The sequence below is a fragment of the Narcine bancroftii genome, chromosome 5 (assembly GCF_036971445.1).
Source record: "Narcine bancroftii isolate sNarBan1 chromosome 5, sNarBan1.hap1, whole genome shotgun sequence".
Classification (NCBI taxonomy): domain Eukaryota; kingdom Metazoa; phylum Chordata; class Chondrichthyes; order Torpediniformes; family Narcinidae; genus Narcine; species Narcine bancroftii.
Window position 1 is genome coordinate 50,608,106 of NC_091473.1, and position 17,718 is coordinate 50,625,823.

The following is a 17,718-nucleotide window of genomic DNA, read 5'->3' on the forward strand; positions in this document are numbered from 1 at the left end:
TCTCTTTTTCTTTTCTTTGGCTTGGCTTCACGGACGAAGATTTATGGAGAGGGTAAATGTCCACGTCAGCTGCAGGCTCATTTGTGGCTGACAAGTCTGATGCGGGACAGGCAGACATGGTTGCAGCGGTTGCAGGGGAAAATTGGTTGGTTGGGGTTGGGTGTTGGGGTTTTCCTCCTTTGTCTTTTGTCAGTGAGCATCTAAAACACAATTCTGAGATTTCTGATTTTACTTTGTGTAATTTTTGCAACATAAGATTTAGCTGGTGCAGGAAATTGTACTGCTCCAGCCTATATCTGGCATTAATGACTACTGCAATGCTCTACCGACATGAGGTTGGACCAGCACCGCTCATGAATTGTTGTTTCCAAGTCTAACTCTCATCTTTGCCTCGATTTATGGAGGCCTGATTTTAGGCCCTCATTTTGGAACAGGAGATACATAGCAGAAATGAATTTGCAGGTGATCCCCTCTCGAATTAGAGCCATCATGTCACTACACATCGGCAGGGCCATAGATGGGCCTAAATTATCCCTCAAAAAAGAACTTCATTGAAGGTAGCAGATAAAGGTCTTATATAATAAACCAAATTTGTTTTTTAATTGCTCGAATGACATGACTGCCCTTCTCATATGGGGAACTTATTAATGTTAAATAAGCTCAAAAACTTTCTTTTTGCTTGTTTTGAAATTTCTTTAAAGGATTCAAAAAAATCTGTGGTTAATTTTATTGTTCAAAATACTCCTATTTTGCCCATGACCATCTGTGTATAGTTTGACAGTATAGTGTACTGCACACCTGACTTTAACTTGAATTTAAGTTTAGGTGTTTCAAAAATTACTTGGATTATTTTCATATTGAGATTGGATTTTTTTCTTGCAATTGTATTCTCATTATTTCCCCTGCTTGACTGTGACCAATGTTGATATTATCAGAACTGGAACTTAAAAGTTTTATCCCTTTTCCTCTTGATTGTTGCTGCCCCCCTTCCCTTCTTCCCCTATCACCTCCTGCCTTTGCGACCAACCCTCCCCTCTCCTACTCTTTTGCTTGGACACCTGTTGACATTTTTCCGTACCTTGATGAAAGGCTCAAACCTGAAACGCCAGTTATGTATTTTCACCTTTGCTGCGTAAAGGACACTGCTTGACCTGCTGAGTTTCTCCAGCTTTGTGTTTTTACTTCAATCACAGTGTGCAGATTTTCATGTTTTACTTGTAACTTCAAACTGCAGGCATTATACCATTCTAACTTTGAGCCAGGCTTATTCATTTGTCAATTATGTTCAATGATCTACATTAGCTCGCAATCCATGAATAACACCATTTTTTTTCCCAATTCCATCATGGCCTTATATAATCTTGGTGAAACCTTTCTGCCCTTTTGCTCTCCAAAGTCCTTGTGCACCTTTTATCTGGTCTGCTATTCATCGCTAATTTTCATTTTTCTACCTTTGATGAAGCTTCCTCAGGTGAAAAGTTGTAGCTTTTAGAGAGGAAGATGATCATATTTGTTGGAGATTGGCATTCTTAATCGCTAGACACTGCTACAGGAATTTCCTAAGTCAGTATCGTTGGTTTATCAATCACCAACTCCTTCATTAGTGATCTTCCCTCACGTCTGCATGCAGAGAGATCTGGAACACAATCAGTTTTTAATTTAAGTAACATTTGGGTCATTTAAGTGAAGACATTGACTATCTACAATAGTGATGCTCAAATTTTTTCTTTCCACCCACATACCACTTTAAACAATCCCTTACTAATCACAGAGCATCTATGGCACAGGGAATACTTAGTGGAATGTGAGAGGAAAGAAAAAGGTTGAGAACCTCTGGTACAACAGAGTCAATCAGACATTCTGTAACACTGGTATTTCAGAGTGTCCCAGCATCAGATATTTTGGGCATCACTATTGGCCAGAAACTCAACTGAACTCACCACATACTGTAACCATTAACAGCAGGTTAACGATCCTTTGGCATGTGACTCTCCTTGATGACCTAAAAAGTTTTCACCATCTACAAGGCACATCTGAAGTAGGATTGAATTTTTTTCCACTTGGCTGGATGTGGAAGTCTCCCACAACTTATGAAACTCATCACCATCTTTAATGAAACAGCCTGCTTGAATGCTATGCCATTCATTTGCTCCACCACTGATGACAATATAATGGTGCTTACTGCCTTTTTAAAATTTGAGCAACCACAGGATTTTACATGCATATTTTTTTCTCATGTTCTCATTTCTGTCTCCTTGAGGCAGAACAGCTTTGATTAGCAAGCATTCACTACTCTCTGAGCTTGCATAGGTAAGAACCTCTTGGTTTCTACCCAGTTGCAGACATATCCTTTGTTCTCTCTCATTCTCTTTTCTCTACATCTCTTCCTAGTTCTAATGATGGGTCACTCAACAAGTGCTGCCTGACTTGATTTAAAGGAGCAGAACCAATAAATTGAATATGAAGAGCAGCCTGACTAATGGAGGAGATCCACATGATCATAGATTGATAACATCCAAAGACAGGATTGAACCCAGTTCTGGAGCTATGAAGCAATAGTCCTACACATAGTGCTACCGTCCTGCCCTATGATCAGTTATGGGGATTCTCCACTGTGCTATTAAGTAGTTTATTATTGCTCAGTTAGCCAGTACGACTCAGTATAAGTGGCTACTGTGAATCAGTGTATAGGAGAGACAGGGGCAGGGATATGGAGGAATAAGGAGAGGTGGGAGTGCTCAGCTCAGACTGGCATGGACTTGATCACTAAATGATGGGTTTCTGTGTCCTATTAAAATAAGCAAGCTCCAAAATTAATCAAAGGTTGAGCCATTCATCGCAAAAAGCTGAGTTCTAGAGGTGAGGGTGGGATGAGAATGACTGAAATTGACTTCAAGGTAGCCTTTGGGGGTAGCTTCAAAGGCAACTGGTAAAACTGAGGATCAAAGCAACACCACAGATTGGAGTTGTGCCTGGAGTATGTTTGCAGGCATTGAAGTATAGTCACCTCAATGCTGGACATCAGAGGAAATTTCTCAGGCAGTGCCCTGGGCTCATCTATTTTCATTTTCACTATTGACCTGCCCTGTGCCACTGGGTCAGAAGCAGGAATAATCCTTTTTTACTTCCACTGCATTTCCTCTGTAAAAGAAGCTGCTCAGGTCTGCAAACAACAAGACCTGGACAAGATTTGGGCATAAACCTTAGACAGATACCTTTGATATTCACTGTAGATGTTCCAGAAACCTGATCAACCATACACAAACAGTATCCCCTACCAAAGCAAAGACAATGCTGGAGGAACTCAGCAGAACATGGAGGGAGCATCAATGGAGGAAAGAAGAATGGTTGATGTTTTAGGTTGGACCCTTCAGTGACATTTGCCACTTGTCATTAAGTTCATGTTCAAGTTTATTCTCATTTGAACCAAGATGCAGTATTTTTACAAACAGACCAGTTAGATACCTCATACATAGTCCAACAAATAAAACAACACAGAAGCACAGTCCAACAAATAAAACAACACAGAAGCACAAACAAAGGTGACTTAATTTTTTTATTTTGAGGTTCATTCAGGACTTTGATGATGGCATGAAAGAAGCTGATTTTGAATCTGGTGGTATGTGATCTTGTACTACTGATTTCTGGATGGGTGTTGGTGGGGAAAAGCAGGTGAAGAGTGTGGCCAAAGTGGGATGAGTCTTTTAATATGGTTCTTGTCTGATCTGACTTGGAAATGTTTTCCCTTTTCCGTCATTATCCCTAAAGATCCAGCGACAACAAAGGAATTGCTGATGTATTTTCAAGTGTGGGAACTCCCTGTCCATCAACAATGTCACCCAAAAAGATGGCCCTCATCAAGGCCAATCATGGTCAGGCAAAAAATGCTGACTTCACAAGCAATAGCCTGTGTGCCAAGAATATATTAATGCCAGACTTTTGCTGTAACAACTGGTCGGAGTCTGATTAGAGTTGATTCTGAAAGTGATAGCATCTTGATTATTCTGCCCTCTGTGCACTTCAGCTTGGCTTCCTTTCTTGTTCGAAAATGTGAAACAATTTGTTGGATGGTGAGAACATTTCCAATCTTCAGACATTTTGAAGCAATATTCCTCAAATCTGGAGCAAAGATAAAACAAACTGCCAGAGGAACTCAGCAGGTCAAGGTGCACCAGTGGAAGTAGAGGGAGGGCCAGCCTTTCAGGTCAAGCCCCTGCATCGAAGGCTTGCTGTAGGGTTTAGACCCTTGAGACAAGATCTCAACCCAACATGGCTTTGCCTCCAGAGATGGTGCTCCACCCACTAAGTTCCTCCAGCAAATTTTTATTTGTTGGGGATTCCAGCATCTACAGTCCCTTGTGTCATTCTGCAGTCTGAATTGCCTCTGGGATATACCAAAGGCAAAGAAATACCTGAACCGCAGGTGCTGGAATCTTGAGCAAACAAGAAGGTTTGGCTGAATGAGCTGTCCCCGTTTCTGCCCGAAACCCTTCATGTCCACAGAGTCCCGTCCCGAAACGTTGACCGACCATCTTTTTTTCATGGATGCTGCCTGATAGCCCCCATCAACGTTGATCAGGATCAGGCAAAAAAGTCTGACTTCGCAAGCGACATTTAAATTATATTTCGAGCAGGTTTAAATTCTCGTTAACATCACGCCACTGATATCTGGTGGTCTCATTGATTTCCTGGCCCAGTAATTCATACCTGTTCTGGAATTTGAACTCACCTTTGTGCCAAAGTCGCTGAAAGTTAATATTGTAGCCGCGATATTTTAATAATTTATGGATCAGGAACCATTAGTTTTAATAGGTTTAACCCAATCTTAACTTCCTGCATTTATTTTAGTTTGGAAAATTCCTGGAGTGTTTGTCGGTCAGTATTTTTAATGATTCTTTCAGAACGTCCCCAGATCCCTCTGCCTGCACGGAAATGCAAACGGGTTGGAACACTGTGGCTGCCCACTCGAAACAGCACCGCTCTCTTAACCAGAGCAGCGAAATATTAACGTCAATTTTACCATGATCCATTCACCTCATGTGTTATTCTTAATCCTGCTCCTCAATGTTACGTTCTTTAGCGGCGATAATTAGAACTAGCTCTCTCCCTCAAATGAATAAAACGAGGCACTTCTCCGCATCGGGGCTTCCTTGCAAATACAGTATATTGTTTAGTTGATTGAGAAATATATGGAATTACAGAGCTCGGGCTGACTGTTTTTGTAATGTGATAGTCGATTAAATTGGGGCTCGGTCGTCTTCAGAATTGGCAAAGTGAAGTGGGATTGACGAGTCTCCCCGCGTTCAGAGCTGCGGTCCCTGTATGTATTCCGATGACAGGAATAGTCAACGAACTAGCGATGTTGTAAATACGTTCATTCCGCGAAACAAAAAATAATTTGCGATTAAACAAGTTTTTGAGTTACTTTGTACCTGCACCACGAAACTCAGCCACGAAATTTGCACAAGTAAATTCGCTCTCGCTTCTGGCGGATCTCTCTCTAGCTGTGGATTTTTTTAAATTGTTGCTGGTATTGTTTGGGCGGATTCGCTGAACTGTACGCAAAACAATTTTTTTTTTCACTAACTCGGTAACACTTATGAAACCTGACGGTTAAGAAGGGAATGAAGTACGTAAGTCTGCAGACGCTGTGATTGCAGTTCACGTACAAAAGTGCGGGAGAAACTCAGCAGGTCCCGCAGCGTCCATAGGCACACATTATAGCCGACGTTACCAGAAGCTGTGGGACCTGCTGAGTTTCTCCCGCACTTTTGTGTATTAATTAAGAAGGGAATCCGACTTTAATTCGTATCTTGACCGGTTGAATTTTCAGTTTGCATTCGAAGCAAACAAAGTAATCCAGGAGTAATGTATTTAAATTAGATGTTTTGATTGAAATGAATATTGAGTTAACAGTCGTTCATCTACACTCGCCAATAAATGGGGTCAGTGCGTTCGCTGATGAGTTTAGACCATATCACCAGCCATCAGCAGTTACCTGGAATTGTTTTTTTTTAAATGTACCTGGCCTTTGGGACAGGATTGTGTTTTCCTTGTGAGTAAACATCTTGGTGTAATTGCTGAGTAGGTCTGAGAATTAATAGGGTATACAGTTCTGGCGCATATTACTCTGCCACGAAGCAATACCCAGCTGGTCAGTTGCAGTTTGTGAATGTCACGCATTTAAATTTTATTATGTTGCTTTCTAACTCTTCTCCGACAGGCTAAAAGTCTTTTGCCAAACTCCAGAAGGAGTTTGACGATTTGACATTGAATTTCATCTTCCATTCGAAGTGAACTTGATCTGCTGTCCCCTGAGTACTTCGCCCGATCCAGGTGAGGATCAAACCCCGGGCCGGGTGGGTACAAACAGAGGGGCTTTGTTCGCAGTGTAATTGCCCGTGAATTCTCTGCAGAAAGAATAAAGTTTTCTGAACGCAGTAATCGAACAGTTCGCAAGATTATTTAGAACATGGTGTTTATTCCCGTGTCTCTTTGCATCCAGTTCGTGTAAAATATCAGTCACCCTTCCTCAAAAAATGTCTAAAATTCATTCCGAGTATTACAAATAATAAGACGAATTACGCTTATGAAAGGTTCTATGAAACTAGTCATGTTCTGAAAGCCGAACATCTTGTTCAGGGGGCAGCGGGATTCCCCAATAAATTGCATGTCATTGGCATTCTAAGAATCATTCTCCCTTGATGCTGGCCCGACTTGACCGAGATGTTGCCTGAGCGCTTGGGTCACGCAGACACCCCATTTCCCCATCCCCAAATCCTCCTCACTGCTTCGCATTAACCCGAGTACGAGAAACTGAGGGTGCAGTGCACTCTGCTCCGGTGCAGTGTGATAGCCATGTCGTGTTTAGAAGGGGTTCCGCATCTTAAATTTGTGGCTGAGATTGAGAGGGAGCGGTGTATGTGAAAGTGCTGTCACGTAGTAAGTTAGAACGATAGTAGATTCCAAGCGGTGTTTCTGTCTGAGGTGAATGCTTTGAATGTAGAAAATGTTTCTTCGTCTGAAGTGCAAATTGAGCATGTTTCAGGGCAAACAATTGTCACTCCAATTTGCTAAACCAGCGTAATTAATTAATTAATTAATTAGCCGCCTGCCTGAGTTGGACCCGATGATGAAAGAGACTTGATTTGCATTTACGTATTTTAAAAAAAATTTTTTAGGGTAGGTTTTAAACTTTAAAAAAGTTTCTATGTGCAACAACGTGTGCAAGAGTCAGGCCTCCATCTCCATCCGAGGTTTGTACCTTCTAAAAGGGACACAAACTTTTTTTTGTTGATTCATACCTGGGCCCTTATTGCTTAGCTGGCTGTCTTCAACGAGGAGGCAGTCTGCACAGTTTCTTTTCCATTCATTCTTGATGCACGTCGACCTTGTCGCTGATTTGTCCTGTCTGTATGTAAACTAGCCACCAGAACAATGATCATATTCATGTGTAGGCATGTTTAATGTTATTAAAAACGGACTTTTTCTGTAAGGAGCCAGCAGTCAATCCCCTCTCTTTAATCTTTGAAACTTTTCTTTGTCAGCTCTGCGAGTGAACTGCAAAGAAACAAGAATATAGGGGTTGGGGGAAGGGAAGAGAAGTGCACAGCCAGGGGATTGCATATGTTAAACGTGTGATGTTATTCCAAAACATTAATGAAAGGGAAGTTAGGAAGTAAAATACTTCCAAATGTTTCCCACATAATTTTTGCCCAAATGTACTTTTTAAAAAAAATCAGAATCATTTAAAAAATGTTTAAATTTGAATGCTTAAATTGAGTTCAAAGTAGTAATTATCAATTGTCTTTGGGATGCAGAAAATAAAATTTAAAAAAAGTTCACAGTTCCTGTTGAGCAGAAGAAGAGACATGAAACATCAGCTCCTGTAATCATTTGAGATATCTGCAAATAATAGGTGCCCAGGCACTCTGAACTTGACCTGTATTGTTTGCCATGGACTGTTTGATTTGTGAGCATAAACACTTGAAGTATGGTGTGTCAGAGGAGTATAAACTATTAAAGTGGGCACAAAATATCCCGTATTGCCAAACTGTGGTACTGGTCAAGTGAACCTTAAATATAAGGAGAAAGTTTGAATTGATATTCAACCTTCTCTTCACACAACTTTCTTCAATGTGCAGCCTACAAACTGTATAATAGAAACACATTTTTAACAAGCCTTTCTATTTAAAGGCTTCCTAATTTATTCGTAGTACAAATTCCAAAGTTTTCCGTCCTGGTCCTCAACCACCTCTGCCATAACTAGACTTGAATAGGCTTTTTATAGTTCTCCTTGCAGTGATCTTGTAAGGATGTACTTGTATTAGTTTGGATGATCTTTCAACATTGGTTCAAATTGGCTTAATCTTGCCTCAGGTGTTTGGCTCCTGGAAACTTTTATTTGCGATGAACCCTTGTCAAGGTTCTCACTACAATACTCCTTGTCGTAGTTTAGCTGTTGTTTGATGTTATTAATCAGCTTGGTCTTTCTTTGTACAAGTCCAAGTCTGTTGTGATCTTGTAGTTAAACTTGTTTTTGTTGCAGAATTGCTGTGTTGTAGTTTGATGTTGACATGTTTTCCTTTTTGACTTCTTATTCTAGGTTGGGTAATTCAAAACTAATAATTACATTTATAAACTTAGCCTGCTCAGTTTGGCAACTTAATTAGAGGGACCAGAGAACACAGATCCTGAAAAGTTGTTGCTTCAATGTAAGGTACTGTTTAGCTGCCAGTATACAAATAATGCATACTCTTGGTGGAAAGATTACAGTAATATTTTACTCTATTTATTAAATTGATATAATGGTCCTTAAAAATGAAAGGAAGGAAGACTTTCAGAGGGTTTCTTTCGAAGCACCAATCTAATGAAAGCTGAAAAAAAGGAATCCTGATTAAAGCCTGTTCTTTAATATTTCTCAATAATACATGAAAGAAATATCAAATAAGATCCTGATTAGCACAGTCTTTTCCCTACTCAAATGGGTCAGAATTTAGAGTAAATTATACTTCATTCTCTGTCAGATAATCTCATAATTTTTTTTTTATTTTTTTTTTGTATTCAATTTCCCCATTGTTTGGATGAGAGGTTGAACCAGAGCCCCATCTGTTCCTGTTTGGTCATAAAAGATTCCATGCATTATTTTGAAGCAGAGTGGGATATTCCCTGATGTTTTAGCCTGTAATCTTAATCAGCATAAGTTTAAATTATCTGGTCATTCTCGCAGTTCTCTTTGTGGTAGCTTGCTCTACCCACATTACTCCTGTTCTGTGTTTTAGAACTTGGAAGCAAGTCTGTATAAATGCAGACCATCCTTTCAAACTGTTATCACTTTTGCATTGCCCTTTATCAAGGAGAAATGTGAAAACATTGTTAAACATGGTCTCCCTTTGCATGTATGTTGCCACTATCACACAAGAGGTTAGCACACTTAAAGTCACTTCCTCTCCTTTCTTTTACCCATCCTGTATTTGTTTTGGAGTGGGGAGTGAAGCTGTGGAATGCAGACATCACTTAAAATTTTCGTTTCACCCAGTGGTAAGGTTCAATAAGCTAAAATATCTGTTAAAACAAACTATCATAACTAATGCAACAAAAAAGGTGTAGAAGTAGGATAGGGAGTTCAAAACTATGGGCCATATACAATGTCCAAAATAGTCATTCGTGATCAATAAATGGGAGGAGAAGTTCACTGGAAACTTGCCATCCAGAAAGTGGTGTGAATATTCCTGCATTTAAGGGGAATCTAGATGGGCATTAGGGAGATCAAAAGTATGAAAGGAGTTTGATGGTGAATTGAAACAAATGAGAGGGAGAATGAGTGAAATAAAAGTACCAGTGTGGGGTGCTTCAAGGTTCATCATGTTGCTCACTGAGTAACAATTTAAGTGTTTTCTACTTTTTAAAAAAAACCTGACAACAGATTTTATTGATTTGGTATTCATTATGTATTGTCCTGTAGAGGTGTATTTTTTTAGTTTTAAGAGACTGCTTTGCAAATGGAATAAATGTGAGTGATATTTTAAATTAAGAAAAATAAGATCATAATATTATTGAAAGTACAAAAACAATAGGTGTACAATGTAAAAATTAAAATAAATTAAGCAATGAATTAGAGCATATTTTTAATTGCAACATTAAATTGTGGAGAGATAAGCCTTTTGGATATTCTCTTTTAATGGTTTCTTTGAGAGGCCCTTAAAATACAATCTCAACAATGCATTGGGAAATGCAATTACGGTACATTTTTGTTCCTTTAAATAAAATTGTCCAACCTTTCTCATTTGAAAATAAAACAGGCTTTTGTGCATAATTTTAAATAAAAATGATAGAATTTAAATTAAACTTTTCATGTTTTTTTTTAAAACCTGTATTAAAATTGCATTTAAGAATTCTAATTTTATTTCCTGCTTCTCATCATGATGTGAAAAGTAGAGTTGGCAACCAAGGATGAATCAAAAATAATGTGGAGCCTACAACAAGTCCTGAAACTTTTTAGCAATGTTGGAGATTCCATGTTAAAAGTTGAATGAGTGGAATTTTCATTAGTTTTGGAGAAACCAGAGGTTCTGCAAAAAGTTTTGAATCCCTTCCTCAAGTGTTTCTATATATCTATTTAGAAGCATTCCATCAAGGTTAATCATGTTAAGGGCTCCAGTTGAGTTGTTGCCTCTTTCAAATAACTTCCTACCAAAATGATTAAAAGAAAGAGAATGACTTATCATGTAAATGGACCATCTCAGTACATTAAAACTGCTCCGTGTGAATTTTGCTTTATCTTTTAAATATTTGGTGTAATTATATTTGTAAACACCCATTTTTTGTGAACGTTCATCTGTTTTCCAATAGTCAGATTTTGTGAAGCTCAATTTTCATATTCTAAATACAATTGTAACATTTCAAACTAGATTGCTTTTCCTTTTCAGATTTAAAAACAATCATGAAGGAAAACTCACTCCCCTATTTAAATACATTTATTTATACAGATGATTGTGATGGTAGCAAACTATATAAGAAATGAATTTCAGGTAAAAGCAGTCAGTGAAGGATGAATGGAAATCTGGAGGACCTGATAACTCTCTGTGGCCTGACCTTTCATTTCCATTTCCTTGAATGTAACTTTAAATTAAAACATAATCTGGTTATTGACTGCAATTTGTAACTTTACACACTTTTTTTGGTATGAGTATTACATATTCAGTTATTATTCATGAATAGCCATATCTTGGAATTCTTCTAAATGATTTAATTAGGGTTACCATCAATATATTTCTCCCAATGTAGAAAGGTCCAAAGGCATTTGCTACTAAAATGACAAAAAAGACGTGTGCCAGTATTGTCCTTCAAACTGTTAAATTATCAATTTTAGTTAATTTCAAAGTGTTTTGACCATTATGTAGAAAAATATGGAGGTAATTTTTCACATAGATCCAGTGGACAGCCATGCGTTGAATGAGTAATTAATATGTTTTAAGAGATGCATGTTGAAGATACATCCAATGTATCGATATTATTCCCTGATTTTGTATTTGTGACTTAAAATTTTGTTCACAAACTTAATTCTTATGAAATCCACTTTCAATTTTTTTTGATGAAACTTAATCATAACTTTACAAATTTGTGTTTTGGAAGTTTCATGTTTATATTTAAGTGGCAAAATAATTATTAAATGGATGAAGAAGGAAAGGGCTGCACCCTAGTATAAGAGCTTCTCATTTTCAAGAATTTATATTATTCCTTCTGGTTTTAATTTAATTTGGCACAACAATGGAGAGTTTGAACAGCATCGCTATAAATGGTAGAAGTAATCCAAAGTTACCAGCACACAAGTAGAAATGCAGTCTGTGAATTGTGAACTGTTGCAACTGCTTACACGGGAAATGAAAATTTAACAAATTCTGGTCTTATTAAATGAGAGGAAAAAAAAATTGGGAATGGAGGGAATTTTCATGGAAAGGTTATTTGTACTGTATGTGGAATGGAATGCACAAATGGCAATTGAGGCAGGGTCAATTACACAATTTAAGAGGAAATTAAATAAATAGTCTAAAAAGAAAGATTTTTAAGGGATGGATGGAAATTGGGTTTGACTAGATAGCTCAAATGTCGATCTGGTATCAGAAATAAAGACATGCATTTATAAACACTTTTCAAGGCATCACAAAATATTACAAGTAATGAAGTACAGGATAGTCCCTGTTCTAATGTAAGAACTGAACAATGTACTGAAATTTCAATGATTCTCTCAAATCTACAAACAAAAGCTCTATTTGTTATACATTAAACAGCACTAGTTTCATGAGATTCTAATATATTGTGCAGCAATTGTAAATAACTGGTGCCGGATTTATGTAATTTAGGGTGTTTTGTTTACATAGCTTGAATCTTGGCGAATGCAGCACAGAATTAATTATTGTATTAAATATCCTCCAGCTAGTTCTGAAAATACAAATTTGTGTATTGAAACTAAACACTATACTGAAGGTCTTAAAAAATGCCTAAATGTACATGTGTATTTTTAGAGATAACAGACAGGAAATAAATTTTGTATTTTTGCAGGTATGGGCATTTGGTCCATATTTAGACTTTAATAAATTAAAGTAAATTTGCATGACATTGCCTGAGCAACTTGGATTTTTGCTGATCCTGTTGGGCATGCATTGGAAGCAGAAAATGCTTGGGGGTTCGACCCTCTATGTTTGGTCATGGCGGATTAGGTTCCTGACTTAGGCCAATTTTTAAATGTCATTTCCTCTGTCTTTCCCTTCTTGAATTACTGACAGTTTTAACTTCTTTTGAGTTCCATCTGGTTTGTGTGCTTCTGTGTTTTCATTTAACAATGCGCAGTCTGATGTTTTGATTAACCCTTTCTCCTGTTATCTCACCCAAAGTAGAATTGACAAATATTTTTCTTCAATGCTGTATTCCAAGATTAAGTTAGCCAAAAAGGTTGGCAGAAATACTTGCATCCTGCCCGTTGGCCAATAGGGAGAAAATGTAGGGTGGCAAAAGGAATTTGATTCTACCTCTGCTTGTTGCTTTATTTTTTCATCATACCCCCAATACCAGACTCATTCTCTCCACACCTCCACTACTCCACATTCCCTCATCCTGGCCACATGCGTTTATGCCCACCCATCTCTATTTTCCAACCTATCCCTTGGCAGCTGGTTTTTGAGTACCAGAGGCAATATAAAAGGCTGCTTAACCAGAAATAGAAGAAAGAGCTGTCTGGGATTCAGTTAGTTCAGCCCCCAAGTTTTAGATTTTATTTATGAAATTGAGGTATATGAAAATTGTGTTCATTGTGTTTTAAGAAATGGGGAATCAACTGGTTGACAGTTGTATCAGGATCTGATTTGGATTTGCCTTTCCTTGTGCAATAAAAAAATTAAAAAGGTTGTTCAATAAATGTCATACAGCATAGCTTGAATTCAGACTTGTTCTACAATTCACTGTCAAAATCAGGAGTTTCAACAAAGGTTTTTAACATTCATTTTTCTAGTCTTAGTTATACCATCAAAGAAAGAAAAAACATATGTGCATTAATATAATATCTTATACAGCATCAGGATGTTCCAAATAACTTTGAAGCCAACTATATATTTTTGAAGTCACTGATACCAAGGTCAAAGAAGATGTGGAGAGGCACAAGGAGCAAAAAAAAACATTTTTGGATTGAAAATTAATTTGCTTTTTTTTTAAAAAAAAGTAATTGACTACAGAAAATGTGAATTGTCCAGGGGTAATATCGTATGTATTTACTGAATGATTCCTGGAGGCATTGCAGTAACGGGAACAAAGTGCCTTTGAAACAATTGAAGCTTATTGTTTTTAACTGGTAATTGTACTTGTTGCCTTTGCCAAATAAACACGTCACTGGCAAAAGCAAATAAAAGACCAGATTTTCCATTTTGAGAGAATAATATCAGAAATGTAAGCACTACCATATTTTTAAGGTTTCTTTGTCTGTAACTTGTATTTTTGTAATTGGGGTCTAAAACATTAATATATCCTGCGCAACATTTAACATTGGAACACAATATTGCTGGACATAGATCTGTGCCTTTCTGGGGATACACAACCAGTGATTCCATATCCATTATTATTACTGGGGTAAAGTGACAAGTGGACATAATTTGACGTCATGTACTTCTGCAAAATTAAGATGAATTATGTGTTTTTTGCTTCATCTTACTAGGATAACAAGTGATAACACAGCTTGTAGTTCAATGTTCTTTTCGTAGTTCATTAAGAGCAACCTTTGACAATATGGAAAAAGTGATTGACATTGGTGTCGGTTGGTTTTGGTGGGGGTATGGTATAAAATATATTTTCTAACATTAAATTGTATTTATGAAGATCTAGTGAGAGTTCCAAGTTGACTTTTCTGTGTTATAACTTTGTAAATTAGTAAGTAAAATCTCTGTCAGGATAGTTCCCACAGTGTAAATTTGTCGATCTAATCTTGATATTCATACAGTGATGTTTGGAAGTTCTGCCAACCCTTTCCCTCTGAGGTCCTCAACATTTCAAAAAAATCTTGAATCTTCACAATCTTTTGAATTTTAAATGTGATTCTGACAATGGGAGTCCGTTGTGTTAAAGACCAGACATTCCAAGAAACTATGCTAAAATGCATTTCAATGCCATACTAAAATATATATGACAGCGTTTTGCCTAATGCTATTTACTGTCATTATAATATTTTTGATGAGCTGCTGGGTGTCGGTAGAATTTTCTTTGCATAGAAGGTCTTTGGTATTCACATTTGTGCTCACTTGTATTATATAAAAAAAAGTCATTTCTAGAGGAATGACTGCTTGGGATTATGCAACTAAATGTAAAAGAATGAGCTTTAACTCTGAAATATTAATACATTTTTCATTTGAATAGTTTGGATTTGTATATTTCAGTTGAAGCACAACTGTGTGGAGTTCAATACAACTTAAGGGCTGTTTCTACTGACCCTCGTTATAAATTGCTGAGAGTTCTAGGGTAGATTTGTTTGTCTCAATAGTTTCATTTACAAAGTGTTCTGCCATTCCCAGCATCTTAACATGCTTAGAACAATAATATACATTGTTTTTTGAGTGTCATGTGTAGTTAGTAGACTCAGCACAATATTCTCTTCAGAGGTTGAAGGGAACATCAGCAGTTCACTCGTTCCCTTGAACTGGTGTTTGAATTCATTCTGGCTATGGCTGATCTGTACTTTAATGCCATTTATTTAACTTCAGCCACGATGCTCAGCAAATATTCACCTTTTCGCTTCTAAAAGCATCAAGTTTCCCAAAATTTGGAGAGAGGAGAATCATTAATTTCCGCTTAGTGTGTGAAAAGTCTGTTGCTTGGCTTTTATTCTTACATAGCCTAACTATAAAATAAAGTCTTTTGTCATCAATAATTTCAGGTACATCTAGCAAACTAGATCTTGCGCAGACAACTTGGTTGGCATGGACAAGTTAGACTGAAGAGACTGTTTCTGTGCTATACAACTCTAAATATTATGACTTGGTTTGTATTGTGGAAACTTGTGAAATGACTAGGCTCCTATGTTTATTTTGTATTGCCAGGTTAGATGTGTTGTTTGATTGCCATATTTCCAAATCAAAAGAGAAAGAGCAGTTGAAAGAAAAATAATCAGGTTGAAAGCGGGAACAAAAAGTGAATGCTGATTGAAACTACATGTACACTGAAAAAAGTGTTCTAATGAAGAAAGACCAGGAATACTACAGTTTCCATCATAGATTCAATGTGCAGGTGAAGTTGGATAATTGTTGAATGTAGGGATGTCGAGCATTGAATAGGATGATTGCCGATGAATGTACCGTAGAGAAAAATGTAACCTAGAATGTTCAGATTTATTATCAGAGAACATACATGACATTACATACAACCCTGAGATTCTTTTTCCTGCGGATAAGGCAGAATTACCACCTATTGGTAGTGCAAAAAAACCCGACTCAACCTACACATGTAAACAAATAAAAATGTAAACAAACTGCATTACAGAGAGAGAGCTGTGCTAACCAACTTACCAAGGTATTCATGGATATCTTCAATGACTCACTCCAGCAGAGCGTGTACACACCTATTTCAAACAGGCGTCAATCATATTGGTGCCCAAGAAGATTGTAATAACCTTCCTTAATGACTATAGACCAGTAGCACTTAAATCAACAGTGATGAAATGTTTTGAAAAGCTGGTGATGAAGCAGATCAGCTCCTGTCAAAGTAATGCCATGGATGCATTCCAGTTCGCCTATTGTAGTAACAGGTCTAAGGTGGATGCCATCTCTTTGGCTCTGCGCAAAGCTCTGGAACACCTGGACAGCAAAGATGCATACATCAGGATGGTCTTTATTGACTACATTTTGGCATTTAACACCATCATCCCCTCAAAACTGATCACCAAACTCCAAGATCTGGGAGTTGACGCCCCACTGTGTAATTGGATCATAGATTTCCACGCCTCCAGACCACAATCAGTGAAGATGGGGAAGAACTTCTCCCCAATCTCCATAAGTACCGGAGCAGCACAGGACTGTGTTCTTAGCCCTCTGCTCTACTTACTTTACACCTATGACTGTGTGGCTCAGTTTGACAATAACACCATCTAAAAATGTGTTGACGATACCACAGTAGTGGGTTGTATAAAGGAAGGGGATGAGTCATTATACAAGAGGGAGATTGAAAACTTGGCTGAATGGTGCATCAACAACAACCTTGCTCTCAATGTCATCCAAGCTAAGGAGCTGACTGTTGCCTTCAGGAAAGGAAAACCAGAGGTATTGGGGGATCAGAGGTGGAGAGGGTAAGTTCTTTGGAGTCACTATCTCGGAGGATCTTTCCTGGAGCCAACACACCAACAACTTCGTGAATAAAGCACATCAGTGCCTCTACTTCCTCAGGAGTTTGTGGAGGTTTGGAATGACACCAGAAACCCTGGCAAATCCTACGGAGGTGTGGTGGAAAGTGTGATGACTGGCTGGATCACAGTCTGGTATGGGGACTCCAATACCCCTGATCATAAAGCCCTCCAAAAGGTAGCGGACTCAGCCCAGGATTTTAATCTTTTAAAAATTTAGACGTGCAGCATGGTAACAGGCCATTTCGGTCCACGCTGCCCAATTTACACCCAATTAACCTACACCTCCGGTATGTTTCGAATGGTGGGGGAAATCTCACGCATACACGGGTAGAATGAACAAACTTCTTACAGTCAGCGCAGAATTTGAATCCTTGTCCTGATTGCCGGTGCTGTAAAGGTGTTGCGCTAACCGCGATGACATCCGTGCACCATTAAGTACATCTACAGAAAACGCTGTTGTCAGAGAGCTATAGCAATCATCAAAGACCCTTAATACCCAGCACACGCCCTGTTCTCACTGCTGCCATCAGGAAAGAGGTCTAGGTGCCATAAGACTCACACCACCAGATTCCGGAACAGCGGCTACCCATCCATCATCAGATTCATCAATGACAAACTCAATCAGAGACTCACTTAAGGATTCTTATTTGTGCACTTCTTTGATTTTCTTTTTGTTCTCTCTGTATTGCACAGTCAGTTTGTTTACATTCGCTACCTGCTTACAGTTCTTTGCTTGCATGTTTATGCTGTGTACAGTTTATTTTTTGCATGACCAATTAGTGGTAATTCTCCCACACCCGCAGGAAAAAGGAATCTCAGGGTTGTATGTGGTATCATGTATG

General features: G+C 38.1%; 1 protein-coding gene across 4 annotated transcripts in view; it reads left to right on the forward strand.

The window, feature by feature from the left end:
* eefsec (eukaryotic elongation factor, selenocysteine-tRNA-specific) overlaps positions 1–17,718 on the forward strand; it is a 494,791-nt gene that overhangs the window by 91,242 nt on the left and 385,831 nt on the right. Inside the window, exon 1 of one of the 4 annotated variants that reach the window (XM_069937405.1) lies at positions 8,625–8,719. The exons of the other annotated variants lie outside the window; for them this stretch is intronic. The gene's annotated coding sequence lies outside the window, so the exon portion shown is untranslated. Of the gene's footprint in view, positions 1–8,624; positions 8,720–17,718 lie in introns of those variants that run through there. 4 annotated transcript variants of the gene reach the window in all.